Source organism: Miniopterus schreibersii (assembly GCF_964146895.1).
Source record: "Miniopterus schreibersii genome assembly, chromosome: 20".
Taxonomy (NCBI): Eukaryota; Metazoa; Chordata; class Mammalia; order Chiroptera; family Miniopteridae; genus Miniopterus; species Miniopterus schreibersii.
The window spans coordinates 16,459,180-16,475,948 of NC_138122.1; the positions used below are offsets into that span (position 1 = coordinate 16,459,180).

The 16,769-nt window shown below is 40.2% G+C and overlaps 1 protein-coding gene across 4 annotated transcripts in view; it reads right to left on the bottom strand.

Annotated features, from left to right (window-relative positions):
* Positions 1-16,769, bottom strand: part of NF2 (NF2, moesin-ezrin-radixin like (MERLIN) tumor suppressor) — a gene marked incomplete at its 3' end in the record, with an annotated part of 61,182 nt that overhangs the window by 43,054 nt on the left and 1,359 nt on the right. The gene's annotated exons all lie outside the window — the stretch shown is intronic.

Here is a 16,769-nt window from a genome sequence, read left to right on the forward strand (position 1 = left end):
AGATTCCAAGATGTGGAGATTACACTAAGATGGCTGATGCGCACAGAATTCCTAAATAATTTTAAAGCTTCCTACACAAAACCACGTGTGGGAAATACCAATTAGAGCTTAATGGCTTAATCACTGCAAAGCATACACAATACCTCCCTTGGACAGTTCCTTACAGGCCTTAATATCCCCAAAGCTAATTTAGGAAAGCTGGGAAATAAGCATCCTCATTTAGGAGAGTCTAGCCTCTTGCGTTAACGCGGGGAGGTGGCTAGCTTCCAGGGACATTAATTTCCTTGAGATTTTGTCACTGATTTTTTAAAAAATCATAATCCGCCCGGCCGGGCGTGGCTCAGCGGTTGAGCGTCAACCTAGGATCCAGGCGATCAGGGTTCGATTCCCTGTCACAGCACATGCCTGGGTTTCGGGCTCAATGAATGACTCTCTTATCATTGATGTTTCTGTCTCTCTCTCTCCCTGTCCTTTCCTCTCTCTGAAATCAATAAAGATATATTTTTTTAATTAATTAATTAATTAATTAATTTAAAAAATCATAATCCTGCCCTTTGATAAAAGGCTAGTGGTTTTTTTTGTTTTTTATTTAAAGGCTGGTTTTACCAGAAGGTTTTTTGGGTTTGTTTTTTTTTAAAGCAACATAGGAAAGGAAGTTGTAACCAAAGTAATGAGAAAAACCATTAGAGACCAGTCATTCCAGTCACAGGTCTCCCTTATCACGATGTATAACCGAGGTCAAAGGGGAGGCAATTTCAAACTCTGTGTCTGAACCAGGGATGAAGAGACTGCAATACACTGTAGTGTACTTATCCCACTGCCTCACTTTCAAAAGGGCCTGAGGCAATGGCTGCTTAAACCGTCTCCTCAGCTATTCAGTCTAGTAGCTGGGAAAGCAAGTTTCACATCTTAATAGGGGAAGGAAATGCCCAACAGTTTAGTAAATGTTGCCACCTTGTGGCTTTCAAGTTAAATCACCCAAGTTGTTCCCAACTACCCATTAGCTGCTGCTCACTCCCCTTCCCCCAAAAGCCTCCAAGTCCCAGGTGGAAATTCAAATATACACCCGGTACGTTTATGAGCCTATGAGACACATCACAGTGTCAGTGGTCACAGGAACAATCATCTTGGGTTTCAAATACAATGCTGTTGGAAGAACAGGACCACTTGACTGTAGACGCCTCTGTCCTTCTGCCCTCATTAGAAATCTCCACCCAATTCCTGGCACACTGAAGATGCTTAATGAAAAGGAATGGGGAGGGGGGAAATTGGGGTATAGAGACTTGGTATAAAAGCAAAAAGGAAAAAATAAGTTAGGCCTCTAATATCTGATTGGCTTTTGCTAAAACCTGAATCAAAGAGGATTTTTCAAGTAGGTCTTCTATTTTTAACATACGCGAATGAACAGTGCGTCCTCTATGAGGGAGTCAACAGGAGAGCCCATCCCTCTTCCATGTTTACAGTCAAAGTCAAAGAGCAAAGTAGTGACCTAGATGGAAGGACACCAAAACCGCAGCAGACAAGTGGCTGAGATGTACTGGCTTTTGTCCGTCACCAGGTCCCCGCTCTGTGACTTTAGCGAGGCCTCTGGAACACTACAAAGGTTGAAGTCTTAAGAAATTATTTTGCATAGAATAAAATAAAATGACAACTTTTATTTTAAAAAGATGATCTCCTTCCCCTTTTGTAAGGCTTAATAATGCTTGCTGACACACCCATTTCCCAGTATGACAATAGGACAAAGGGTTTTTAATTCAGGGCAGGTTTTAATTCCTACAGGCAGGTTTCACTGAAGAAATGTTATTTTGGAAAACCAGAAGCTTCAGGATGCTGATTACTGTCTTGTCTCTATTTTAAGCCAGTACACAGTATATAAATTATAAATGACCACCTTGCTACAAGATAATGTAACACTAAAAAACAGACATTAACTTGGAGAAGTTAAAACCCAAGGGCCAAGATCAAGGTAATTCCAAATCCTCATAACTCACGGCCATGGCCACCCTGGGATTTGGCACACAGGGGCTGTCTGCAAATGGGATGTGCAGGGCATCTAAAGGAAAGCGGCAAAGAGAATGGTGAGTGAAATTCCTGACTTGGGAGTTTAAATTCTCAAACATAATATCGTATGACTGCAATTTTTTTGTATTCCTTTCTACTTCTTTGTTCTTAAAATGCAAAACTATCTCTGTTGAATGCAGAGACAATGTCATGAAGCAGGCAGTAAAGTGAGCAGAGGGGGAAAATTCTCACACGGATTCAAAATGCCCTACTTAGATTTTAAACTTTGACTCTAAGAATCGTAGAATATCAAGAGTTGGAAATACGCCTGCCTACTGGGTCTACCTACTATAGATCCATCCCCTTTTTGTATAAATAAGGAAACTGAGTCATAGATTCTGCTAAAGTAGACACTGACATCCACTCCTTTAACAAATATTTGGTAAACACCCAATGTGTCCAAGCAAAAGCCAAGGTACAGGGAATAAATGGGGAACGAAAGAGACAGTCTCTGCTCTCACAGACCAGGTCTAGGGCATGAACCAGTCAGGAACAAATAATCACCTCCCTCACCCCACACATAAAAATCAACTCCAAGTGTGGTTTTCAGCACTGCAACACTTGTAAGTGCCACAACAGGGACTACAGAGGCTGTAGGGATGCCCAGTAAGGGACCCTACCTTGGTGGGATGGAGAATGGCATCTAAACTGACTCTCACGTGGGAAAGAGGAACCAAGTGAAAACTGGGTGTGGGGAAGGAAGAGTGAGCAGGGAGGTATGTTCCAGGCAGATGGAACAGCATGTGCAAAGGTCTAGAGGCAAAAAAGCTTAGATGGTCCTTGTAGGAAGGGAAAGTATTACAGTTCAGTTTGACTAAAGAATAGAGGCTGGAAAATACTGACTGCTATGCTCCCAAAAGGACCATCTAAAGGCAATTCTCTGTAAACTATCTAACTCTGCCTCTCTCGTGTGAACCACAGAACACAGAAAGTTATCTGAGTGACTGTTTTCTCTTTTTTCCCAAGAATGGATTATAACTAGTACCATTCTAGAGATACAGGAAAGAAGTTAAATCATTACCTAAGATGGATGCCTCAGGACATTCAGACTTAATTCTTTCCAGGAACCTGTCTAAAGGGAATATATAGGATATGGTTATCTAACATTGATAGGAATCTCAGTTCTGTCCCTCTGTGACCTTAGGCAAGTTATTGAACGTTCTTATATTTCCCAATGGGGATGGTAAACAGAACATGTCTTAGCAGACTGATCTAAGGATTAAGTACATTAATACAATTAAAAAACCTTAAGATGGTGCCCTACCCATAGTAAATACTCAATAAAGGGTAGTTATTATTCATTCTAACCCTGCCTCCACTCCTTATATTCTCAAGTGGCACTGTTTAAAGTCTCCCAGTCCTATTTCACTCCATGGATGATGGATGACAGATCACAAAGGCCACCATCAATTCTCACTGAGCTAACCATGCTATCACTCATTTGACAAACATTTATTGAGCACCCACTACGTCCTAGTCATTGTGCTCGGCACAAGAGATAAATGATGAATTCAGGACAAGACACTGTCCCTACTCACGTCTGACAAGGAAGACAGGTAAATGGATAACGAAGATGCAACCTGGTCAATGCCAACAGGACAGAGTGCTATGGGGACACACCTCAGGCCTGGGGGTGAGAGGCTCCACTGGGGAGACACTGTCTGGGCTGGGTCTTGAAAGTCAAGCGGTACTTGGTCCTCTGGTGAAGGGGCTAAGAAAGGAAGGTCACCAGCTGGAGAGAATAGCATGTCTGCCTTGGGTCCAAGCTGTTGCAGATGAAGGAATGTTCTTTGCACTTCCCTAGTATCTGACAAGCAGCCTAATTATCCTATCTGCAGTACTGAATGTTCAATGCAGCGCTGAATATGCAGCTTCAGCCCGAAGCAGGTGACAGCTCTCCACGGCTGATGAGGAGCCACGTTGTTCAGTGCAGCACGTGGTTCTCAGCAGCCATACATCCCATCACAATACCTGCCAGGTCTCTAAGAAGCCACAACCAGTGGAATGAGTCTCATGTTTTTTTTTTATTAAAATATTTCCTTTTCTGCCACCTGACTGCACAATAAGCCTTTCGGGCTTTGCACATATACTATCTAAAGACCCTTTGTGATCATAGGGTTTGTCATTTTTCCTGAACAGATTGCCAAAAATAGAACAGCTCTTGGCTTTGATTAAATGTTCACTTCAACCCCGAATGTGACCATGTCTTTCGACCTGGTCAAAGTGTTCACACTGTTCCACATACACTACTACAGCAGCTCCTTGCCTCATCTCAGCCTAGCGAAGAGGGAGCCTACGGGGCAGGTGCTCACTTTGCAGACAGAAAAGAATAGGTGGAGGGAGGGAGGTGATTTGCAGGGAGAAGAAAGGCAGGAAGGAACACAAATCTGGACTCCACAGCATGTAAGCTCCCACTCTGCAGACCTCGTCCTCAAGATGCCCTTCAAGCTTGGGGGCTAACGGTAGTGAGCCTGGGAGTAAGATGCTTCATGCTTTGTGCCTGGGCTCTCTATCACTTTAACAGTCTGCAGTGCTATTTCATAGATATATACTTGTGCCTGTATCAAAGATAGATGTGTATGAACTTTATAAACAGGACTAAGTGCTGTCAGCTTGTTATTTTTTCTAGGGGCTAAATTTATGAGCTTTACGCAGAGTGAAGTGCTAGCAATTTATCAACCTAGAATGTTTTAAGTAAGTAGCACTAAGCACTTATCCTCCCCAGCAGGGACGTAGCTAGAATGCAGCACTTTCCGGCTGTAGGATGCAACTGGCACCAATAACCTACAGGGCTGATTGGGGTCTATTAACCAGGGAAGCATTATGAATAATTCTTGACAGTTATCTTACAATTGGCCAGGTTTAGACTCACAACCCTTAGAACTACCATTTGCCCTGGCTGGTGTGGCTCAGCTGGTTGAGCAGCATCCCATGCACCAAAGGTCACCAGTTCGATTTCTGATCAGGGTACATGCCCAGGTTGCTGGTTTGATCAGAGGTAACCGATTGATGTTTCTCTCTCACATCAATGTTTCTCTCTCTCTCTCTCTCTAAAATCAATTAAAAAAATTTTTTTTAACAACAGCCGTTTGTTTTTTTGCTTTCGCAGCCTTCACACTGCATTTCTCCCACCGCTTTCTTTGGACCGTGCGGTCACTGGACCCCTTTTACTTGCTGATACAACCGTGTAGGGTAAGTAGGAAACCAGCCACCTAATGGGAAAAGACCACAGCTAGAAAAGGACAACTTTCTTGAAGAAAGAGAACCAAATTTGGCTACCACGTGTGAAATGCCTAAGAATTAGGACCCACAGAGAAATTTCAGCTTTACACAGAAGACTCAAATCTGAAAAAAGCTACCAGAGCAGCAACAGTCTGTTTCATACAGGTCTGGGGGACAAGATTTTCAGGCACACAAGGAGTGCTATTTGACTGGCTGTCTACTCCACAGAAGGTGAAAGAGAACTGACAAACCCAGCTTTCCCTTCTCAGGGTTTCTCCTAATTAGCTCACAAGCTGCCCGAGCATTTGCCATAAATACTGTCAAAAGGTTAGCTCCCTTACAGATAGAGCAACAGAGGGAAGCGCCTCCCCAGGCCAGAGCGTGCAACACGTGTATGCAGTTATTTCAGGGATGGGGAACCGAGGATGGCTGTGATTTCCCCTCTCTGACTTTTGCAGTCATGGCTGGCCTACAAGAACTGATTTACTATAGAAGACTTGAGAATTTAAGATGCTAATGTACCAGATCCAAACCTAAATACAACTTTGATTAGTCCATTTTGAAAAAACAGACGCCAAAGACCTTGATATACAAGATAAACACAATGGAAAGAGTTATGAAAAATGATTTTGCTGTACAGTAAGCGAACACTGAGTTCCATTAAAATATTATTTCATCAAAAAGGATAAAAAGGTGCAGTAACGTAGGTGTAAAAGCAGCACAAGTTCTTGTGTCCTATGAGCTTAAACTACAAAACTATCGTGCTGTTTCCTACTGCAATGAAAGGACACACCACTCCTCATCAGCCATTATTTCTCAACATGAGGGGAAAGGGGACCCTCCAAACAGAAACAGGACTTTAGAAGAAGGGAAAAAAAGGAAAGAAATTTATTTCTCTGGTCTACCAATCACAACCCCCTACATCACTCACTCATCTAAATATGGGCAAAAGCTCATAAACCTAAAGCCTCCTCTTTGCAAAAAAAAAAAAAAAAATCCCATCTCCAATCTCTTGTCCTGTCAATTTCTGTCATAATCAACCATAGCAAGTAATTTTCCTCTCCCAGTTGTCCAATCATCTCTGTTTGTATGCGAAACCTATTTAAATTATTAGTTTCAAGGTCTTCCACCTTGAAATTACCTCCTCCCTCCTTCAACCAATTTCCTGCCTTGTTACAACCCAGCCTGTACCTTCCCAAGTCGGCAAAACTAGGTGCTCCCATTTATTCATAACCAGACCGTTCTAAGATCCATTCCTTTATCTCACCGCTGTCCTCCCAGCCACAAACAATACCAGGTACATGAGTCAGGATTAATGGGAAAATAAGGTGTCTGTCTTTCCCCCAGACTCCTATCTTCCCTCCAGTTCTGCATATCACACACTCCTTGCAGGCAAGGGCTGAGTCTCCCAGAGCCCAAGCAAGCACTGCATAATCTGTGGCCACTCCATCGATGCTTGTGGTTGGCTGATGATGTTGATGATAATGATGATGATAACTAGATGAGGCTTCTGAGTAGAACAGTCTTCTAAGTAATGATTGCAATGAAGCAAGAATTTATGCTACTCCTTATTAAAATTGTAATTGCATAATTGGGCCTTAAGATATATATTTTCCCCCTTTGGTGACACATACTGATTTCCTCTCCCTAAAAATACTTTGGCAAGGAGATCTAAATCTTAAAGAACCAACAAGAAAAATTTCACAGAAAAGAGACTAGTAAGAAACACATCACAGCACTTTGGGAAGTCACAAAATCGAGCTTTTAAACTCTTTCAAAATAAAGTGAATCATAGTTTTTTAAGGGGGAAAAAGTCCTTATGTGTTCAGTTTCTGGCATGTTTCCTGCTGAAGTGGAGAGAGGTTATGGCAGCAGAAGTGAACCCAGAGAGGAGATCTGCATTCTAATCTCCCTCCCTCCACCACACACAAGCCTATAGCCTTGGGTGAGCCACACAGCTCACCTGGGCCTCAGTTTCTTCATCTGTCAATCTCTTATGCCCTGTGCAATGCCCAGATTTTATGATGCTATGAAAAAAAGAAGATGAGACCTGGCTGCGTGGTTCAGTTGGTTGGAGTGTCACCCCGTACACCAAAAGGTCGCAGGTTTGATCTCCGGTCAGGGCACATACCGGGGTTGTGGGTTCAATCCCTGGTCAGGGTGTGAATGGGAGACAACCAACCGATGTTTTTCTCTCGATGTTTCTCCCTCTCCCTCCCTCTCCTCCCCACTCCTTCCTCTCTCTAAACATATCCTTGGGTGAGGATTACAAAAGAAGATGAGGTGATTCAAAGCGGGCTGACAGATGACAAAGCAAAAAGGAACAATGTGATTATGGTGCTATAAAAGCAAAATCCCCCCTAAGCAAAGAAGACAATTTCTGTCCTCGAATTTAGCTCACAACATGAGAGCAATCACAGCCTTGTCAAATAGCTATAAAACACCCAAACCCGCTGTGTTGGGAAAGTCACTTAACCTCTTTGGGTCTCAGCTTCCACAATCATCAAGTGGTCTTTCAGGATTAACACTATCTGAGTCGATGAGCTTGAGATGGTTTTGTATAAACCATGTAGTATTTTTTTCATTGCTATAATAATTTTCTTTTAGGGAGAGAGTAACCAAAGAATTTATATGCATATATGCACAACCCAAGGACACAGACAATGGTGGGGAGAGGAACTGGGGAGGGGGATGGGACAAGGTGGAACGGGTCATTGGGAAGAAAAAGGGACATCTGTAATATTGTAAACAAAAATAAAATTTAAAAATATATATATATAAAAATAATATATAAATAAATAATAATTTTCTTTTAATCCTTTAACACCCCATTCTATATCTTAAAATCATTTTCAGGGATGTAAATGACACTTAACATTTAATTTATGTGTGCATTCTACACTTTTTCCCCTTACTCGGATTCTGCTATTGCTATGGTGTTCCTTTCTCCAAATAATCAGGAGTTGACTTATAATAATGAACTCCCTAATGTAACAAAAATGATAATTATAATGCTGCTGAAAAATAGTTTTTTAGTACCAAGCATGCAATTGATATTCAGCAATTATCAATGATTACAATAAAAATTCTGCAGAGCTACAGGATATAGTACATTCAGTGCAGATAGACACAACAAAGCTAAATTTCACATACCTAATCATGAGGTAAAATTAGCAGACTGTGAAATACAACCCATGATTAAGTATTATCTAACTAATTAACTCCTCCTGCCCTTCACAAAAATTGTGCTTTGTATTTCAAAGTGCATTCCTTCAAAAAAGTTCCCAGTACAACTGATCTGGAGCGTAATCCATACATACAAATCAGCTCATGCAGAACCCAGACCCTAGCCGGGAAAGAAATTTTAAGCATTCTGTTTCTGTTTCTAGCTTGACCTTTTGATTAAATTTCATGGTTATTAATGATAATGACACTGACTTTAACAACACTGGATGGTATAGGTATAAGTGGGTAGGACTGGCAAAAATTTCTACAGATGGAGGAGAATTACTGTGGGCTGAAGACTTTTCAAACATATTCATGGGACTGATTTAATCTCAAATTAATATGAGTAGGATACTGGATAAATACACTGTTAGTTAATTTAAAACCACAGATCAGTTCAGATTAGTTTAGTAATTACTCTGGGCTTCAGTTTTACGTTTTATCTGAAAGTCAAATGATCAAAATTACTAAAGCTGGCAAGATGGATGGGAAAGCAATAGGTAACGTAACTCACTAACAGAAAGGTTTTGAGAATTTTCTAAAGCTAGGTCCAAATTTGGCAAAGAAGCAAAAAGGAGTTGGAGACGAAAAAGGCCCAGTGTCTTTAAGAAATGATGTGCTCTGACCCCACCTAGTGGTGCTGGGGTGATCCCCAAACTGGGACAGCACCTTGAGAAATTGAACATTTGAGTCAAGATTTTTTTCCCCCCTCAGCACTCGTTTGGTAAGAAAGTTTTACTTACTAAAAATGTACTAAAACATTAGACAAAGCACAGACAAGAGGATGGAGCGCATCATCCTGTAGCAAACCAGAGAAGCCTCGTCATCAGCTGGCTAAAGAGATTAGCAGCTCTGAGAAAACTCAGTTCTGGGTTTTTAACACCTCAAATGCTTTAACTCCTGAAGTTAAAATTAAACAAGCAACAAAAATGTTTTTAGACAAGAAAGCAAAACTAGCATGAATAATCAGAGAAGTCATCAAAAACAAAGAGAAAATTTTCAAAATGACACATGGGAGACAAAAGAATGGAAAATAATTAACTATGGCTGAAATAAGGAAAGAACCCTGCTATCACAGTGGACACCAAGCTAAATGGAGATCAGTTATGTATCACATTATAAAAAAGATCCTTGAACAGGAATAAGGCATAAGGTATTTCAACTAATTTTGGTCTAGAAGGCCTACAATGACAAAGGCAGGTATAACCTGAAGAAGGTTCTAAGAAAATGAAGATGATTAGGGGGAAAAATTCACAGCGCCTCTAGCATGAGACTCTTCCTCTTTGTTCCCACACTACCAGCTTATAGCATAAGAAGCTAATATTTACCAAGGGCTTGTTACTATGGTCAGGCCCTGGACTACGTGCCTGTAAAGGCCTACCTCATTCATGCCTTAAAACAACCCTATAAGAAAAATACTATTATTCTTATTTTACAGATGTGGCAACTGAGGTTTAAAGAGCTAAGTAAGCCCTTTCTCTTTCAGAACAGACAATGGCTCCACGGAGACTTTAAGCAGTCAGCCTATTTACCTTGTCTGAGCCTCCATTTCCCCCTCTGAAAATGAAGCCAATGGCAGCATCTACATCCTAAACAGGATGGAGTTTACATTCCAGAAGGAAGTCATTTGCCTAAATCTTGGGGTGTCTAAAATTTAACATCTTACTGAAAATACCAGTTGTTCTTTCTGTTTTCCCCTTTTGAAAGTTCCTTCTGTCATGGACAACTTTATGTCCACTTGTATGTTGGTATTTAAACCAATCATCATCCCACTTGGGTATGTGAAAACATTTGGGATATCAACCAACACAAGAAGGAGGCTTTATTTTCAGTATAAGATGGTATCAGAATCTCTCACAACTCAATTCTGAGAAATTTTTCATACTTGGCTCTTCTGCCTGGTAGACTGAATTATTAGAGTAAAATTCCAGCCTAGATAAGAAATAACAGAACCGTTTAGCCTCCTGGCAAATTACATTCAGTACCTACTTTCTCAAAATGACAAATACCAAATCTTTCAAGTGGAAAAATCCTCCAAAGCATTGAGCCAATTGTGCAATGCAGCAAGTAGTGCAAGGAAGAGATGTTTCTCCCCCTTTCTCTACAGCAAAAAATTCTGAACTTATTCACATAAGGTAGCATGATTCATATGTTAACTACCACTGGTTCTGAAATTGACTCCTTGTTAGAAAGCCACCTACATTTGACCTCGATAAAGCCAAGAATTCCTCAAGTACCATCTCTCCTTTTTTCCAAATGCACAGGCCATCTCCTTGCATGAGCACTTTGCTGAGTTAATGTATAATGTAATAATGGGGCAGGAGAGTAAGACTGATCGCTTCTCCAAAGCAGAGTTCTCTCAATCATCATAGATCAAACTACTCCTACTTTCAACAGAATATTTGAACAGCATTTAGAAAGAGGTATTTTCACTGGAAATTTGAGGTTCAATGAGATGCAACAGCCTGACAAATTACCACATAGCAGGGAACATGGTGACCTAAGCCTCCTACTTGAGACCAATTATAGTCCCTTTCTTTCTGCCCAGCACTACGCATTCCATGAATCCTTGTAACAACCTTGAGGGGTCAGTAATATTAGTTCCATTTTACTAATGTGGAAGCTGAGGCACAGAGGGCTTAAGTATCTTATCCAAGCTTCAAGCAGTTTAGCTGGAATTCAGTGAAGCCCGGGTCTGTCCTATTTCAAGGCCTATGCACTTTCTCCCAGCTGCCTTGCTACTTGGTGTGGTCCCTGCACCAGTAGCACTGGCATTACTTGAGAGTTTGTTAGAAATGCAGAATTCTCATTCAGCCGGCGTGGCTCAGTGGTTGAGCGTCGACCTAGGATCCAGGAGATCACAGTTCGAGTCCAGGTCAGGGCACACGCCTGGGTTTAAGGCTCGATCCCCAGCAGGGGGTGTACAGGAGGCAGCCGATCAACGACTCTCATCATTGATGTTTCTCTCTCTCTCTCCCATCTCTCTCTCCCTCTCTCTTTCTCTCCCCCCTTCCTCTCTCTGAAATCAATAAAATATTTTAATTTAAAAAAAAAAAGAAATGCAGAATTCTCAGTCCCACTCAAGAACTACAAGATCAGGATCCCCATTTTACCAAGATCCTCAGGTCGTTTATGTGTAAATTAAAGTTTGACAGACTATATGCTTTAACACTCTGCCTCTCTGAATATCACTACTATTATTCCTTTCTATAGATCCCAATGTGGGGGGGGGGATAGAAGAGGGGAGGGTGTTTTCCCCTGCAGGTACACTTGACAATATCTGAAGACATTTATGGTTGTCACAACTGGAGCTGGGTGAAGGGTGCTACTGGCATCTAGTGGGTAGAAGCCAGAGATGTTGCTCAATACCCTGCAATGCACAGGATAGTCCCCCACCAAAAGGAATTATCCAGCCAAATGTCAATAGTGCCAAGACTTAGAATCCCTGCCATCACTGATAATATTGTCTATCCTCTTTGGGCCTGAGGTCTGTTTAAAGAACAAAAATTAATAAGAGGTTTTCATGGCAAAATTATGACTGAAGAAGGGTCATACAAAAATCCCATTCCTTATGCATCAGCCTCTCACAATCTCTCACATTCATCAAATAGTAACCTAGATCAGGGGTCAGCAAACTATGGCACCCACAAGATAAATCCAACCTTGATTTTGTGCAGGTTGAGAGTTAAGAATGAGTTTTAAATTTTTAAGTGGTTGGGGGTTAAAATTTAATAATAATATTCCCTCATTTGTGAAAACTATATGAAATTCAAATTTTAATGTCTATAAATAAAGTTTTATTGGAACAAAGTAATGTCTATTATTTAATTTTATAAAAGGCTGCTTTTTTACAAACAACCTTATTGAAGTATAATTCACATACCTTAAAATTCACCTATTTAAAGTGTACAATTCAATGGTTCTTAGCATATTCAAAGTTGTGCAACCATCACCACAATTTTAGAATATTATCATCACCTCAAAAAGAAACCTTGTACTCTTTTAGCTATCACCCCCCTATTACTACACCCCCCTTTTCAACCCTAAGTAACCACATATCTACTTTCTATCTCTACAGATACCTTATCCTAGACATTTTTTATTTTATATAAATGTATTTCATTCTATTCACACTGTACAATCGTTATACAACCTACAAAAGTACAAAAGCCTAACCAATTTTCCCAAACCAGGTCAGAGCTAAGGTGGAAAAAAGGAACTGTATAGTAAGTGACAAAAAGAGTTGGGGTGTCCTGTACAAGTCATACTGCCTGTCGCATGATGTATTTAAAGCTGTAAATATTGTCACAGGAGAATCTCGTCTTTGCTACAGCCACACAGTTCCTGTCAAAGAGGCCTCCTTAGACCAATGTGTCTTTTCTTTCAAAGGACAGAATCATACAAAAGGAATCATATGTGTTCTTTTGTGACCTGCTCCTTTCACTCATTTTCAAGGTTCATTCATGGATGTTTCTCTCTCTCTCCTTTCCTCTCTCTTTAAAATCAACAAACATATCCTCAGGCGAAGATTTTTTTTAAAGTATGATATTAACTGTAGGTCTTTCACAGATGCTATTTATAAGGTGGAAGAAGTTCCCTTCTATTCCTACTTTGTTGAGTGTTTTTATCACGAAATGCTGTCGGATTTTGTCAAGGCTTTTCCTGCATCTATTGAGATGATCAGGTGATTTCTGTTTTTTATTCTATTGATATGATGTAATACATTCATTGATTCTGGGATGTTAAACCAACCTTACATTCCTGGAATAAATCCCACTTGGTTATCGTGTATAATTCTTTTTCTATGTTGCTGGATTCGGTTTGCTAGTATTTTTGTTAAGGATTTTTGCTTCTATCTTCATGAGATATTGGTCTCTAGTTTTCCTGTGTTCTCTCTGTCTGGTTTTGGTATCATGCCAATGCTGGCCTCATAAAATGAGCTGAAAAGTGGCCCCTTCTCTTCTATTTTTTTGGAATAGTTTGTGAAAATTTGGCATTAATTGTTCTTGAAATGTTTGACAGAATTCAGTAGTTAAGCTATCTGGTCCTCTAGCGGATAAAGCCTGGGCTTTTCATCGTGGGTAATATTTTTATTACTAATTTACACTTTTCATTTGTTATAGGTCTATTCAGATTGTCTCTTCTTGAGTCAATATTGGTAGTTGATGTTTCCAGGAATTTGTCCATTTCATTTAAGTTACATAATTATTTGGTGTAGAACTGTCATTTTTCTTTTTGTTTTGTTTTTTAAGTCTTATGTTTCTCTATTCCTCCTTTACCACCTGCTTTTGCATTAAATGAATATTTTCTAATGAAGCATTTAAATTTCTTTAATAATTTTTTCCACTATATTTAAAAAAAATTTTTTTTAGTGGTTACTCTAGGGTTTACCATATAACCCAGATTTATCAGAATCGGCTTCAGATTTACACTAGCTTAATTCCAGTGATCTATAGAAATGTTACTCCTATATAGTTCCATTCCTTCCCCCCCTTTTTGTAGTATTTTATATATATTATACCTATTAAAGTTATAAACCTGGCAATACCTGGTTATAGTCATTACTTTACCATCTACAGTCATTTCCTATAGTCATTACCATCTATAGTCCTAACAGTATATTATATACATACTTTATATAATTGCTTTTTAAATCAGTTAAGAAGAGAAAAATATATATTTATACTCTTTTATAATTATATAATTACCTTTATTAGTGCTCTTTGTTTTTCTTTTATGTGAATTTAAATTACTATCCGAGGTCACCTGCTTTTAGCCTGAAGAACTTCCTTTAGTATTTCTTGTAAGGTGAGTCTTTAAGCAACAAATTCTCTCAGTTTTTATATAGGAAAATATTTCACCTTCATCTTTGAAATGTCCTTTTCATTTATAGCCAGCTGTGCCTGATACAGGATTCTCAGTTGACAAGTTTTTCCTTTGAGCACTTCAAATATGTTCTGCTGAGAAGTCAGCTGTTAATCTTACTGGGTTCCCGTCTAAGTGCAAAGTCATTTTTCTCTTGCTGCTTTTGAGATCTGCTCCTTGTCTTTGATTTTCAGCATTTTTACTGTAATATGTCTGTTTGTGAATCTCTTTCTGCTTATCCTCCTTGGAATTAACTGAGCTTCCTGAATGTATAGGTCATTGTTTTTCAGTAAATTAGGAAGATTCAGCCTTTTAATATATTTTTTCTCTCTCCTCTCCTGGTATTCCCTTGATGTACTTAATTATCACATTTCTCTGCAGCTCTGTACATTTTTCTTCATTCTTTTTTCTGTCTACTCTCCAACTTGCATCATTTCTATCAATCTACCTTCCAGTACACTGATTCTTCTGACAGTTCGAATCTATGTTGAGCCTCTCTAGTGAATTTTTTTTAAGTTCAGTCATTGTACTTTCCAACTCCAGAATTTTAATTTGGTTCCTTTAAATAATTCCTATCTCTTTATTGATATTCTCTATTTGATGCTAAAATATCATTATACCTTCCTTTCCTTCCTTAATCGTGCTTTTCTTTAATTCTATGAACATACTTATACTGGCTACTTTAAAACTTTTTCATGAAATCTGACATCTGGTCACTCTCACAAGCAATTTTTGTTGCTAGCTTTTTATTTTACTTTTTTGGTTAATCCTCACCCAAGGATTTTCAGAGTGGAAGAGAAGGAGGGAGGGGGAGGGGATGAGAGAGAGAGAGAGAGAGAGAAAGAGAGAGAGAGAGCGAGAGAGCGCATCAATATGAGAGAGACACATTGGTTGCCTCCTGCATTCACCCCAACCAGATTGGGGACCAAACCTGCAACCCAGATACACGCCCTTGACCAGGAATCAAACTTTCAACCCTTTGGGGGGGGGGGGATGCTCTAACCACTGAGCAACAATGGCCAGAGCTATTGCTAGCTTTTTCCCCATTGAATGGGTCATACTTCCCCACTTCTTTGCATACCTCATAATTTTTGTTGGAAACTAGACATTTTAGATAATATATTATAGCAACTCTTGGGATGGTGCCCCCCTCTCCAGGGCTTGTTATTGTTATTTGCTTAGCTGTTTAGAGACTGGCTGACTTGTTTCAGTGAAATCTATTTCCCTCACACAGAATGAAGGTCTGTGATGTTGTTCCTCAGAAAGGCACATTTTGGGGTATGCCACCCAGCTGCTGGGTATGCCCAAAGGTGTTAGTAGGACTCTCTTTCTCTTTCCCTTATCATATCCAGCTGTTAAACTCCACTAATTGTGGCATATGGTTCCATTATTTTCAATAATGTTCTGGGGCATAACTTGCTCTACAAAGTAATCCAATCTAAAGGTGGTTCTTTGGAGGGGACAGTTTCTGAGACCAGCCTTTGATATTTGTTTTTACCCCAGGAGGGCTCTTCCTAGCTGTCATATTCCCTGATTCACTCCTGCAAACTAGCTGGCCGACAGTCTAGGCTGTATCTTCAAGCAATCCACAAATCCCATCCCGACTGCCTTTCACCAAAATGTCTAGCTCTTGAGTACCCCTAGGCATAAACTTCTCCATACTCTATTGTAAATGTAGCCACTACCTTGAGAAGAGATTTAGAAGCTAAGGGTTTTAAAGCCTGCTTCTCCATCTAGGCAAAATCTGAGCCCTCAGTGGAAGTGGGGAGGGGGGACATACCAGCCTGGAGCCTTCTCAGTTTGTGTCTCCTGGATGGAACCATCTCACTAGCTGTGTGGGGCGAGAGTAACTGGGGCCCAGTATTCTCAGTGTGCCACGCCCAGGGCACAGCCCCCCATTTCATAAATAGGAGCTAGGTGAAAGAAAGAAGCCCCATCTCTCTTTCACTCACTTGGTCTCAGCAACAAGTAGCCTGGGGCAGGATGAGAAGCACTGAAGTCTTGCTCCTCTGGGGGGAAAGCCTTCTGACTAAGAGCTTAGAGGAGGAGGAGCCCTGTGTTCTGAGTTACAGCAGTCTGAAGTAGAATCTCTATCTTGCTGAGCTGGTAGGAGGGAAGGTGGAATGCTACAAATTTCCACCTTCCTTACTGAATTTTTATGTATTTTCTTAATAGATGTTTCTTTGCTTGATGTTTGCCATTAGAACCATTTCCAGAGGGTTTAAATGATTGTTTTTTAAATAATTTTTACCAGTTTTACAGAGAACCAGGTCAGTAGAGCTCCTCACACTGTCCTGCTGGAAGTGAGTCCTGTGTATAGCTGCTTTTGTGCCACAAGGGTAGAGCTGAAGAGTTGAGTAGTTGCAACTGAGACCTTATGGCCTGCAAAGCTGAAA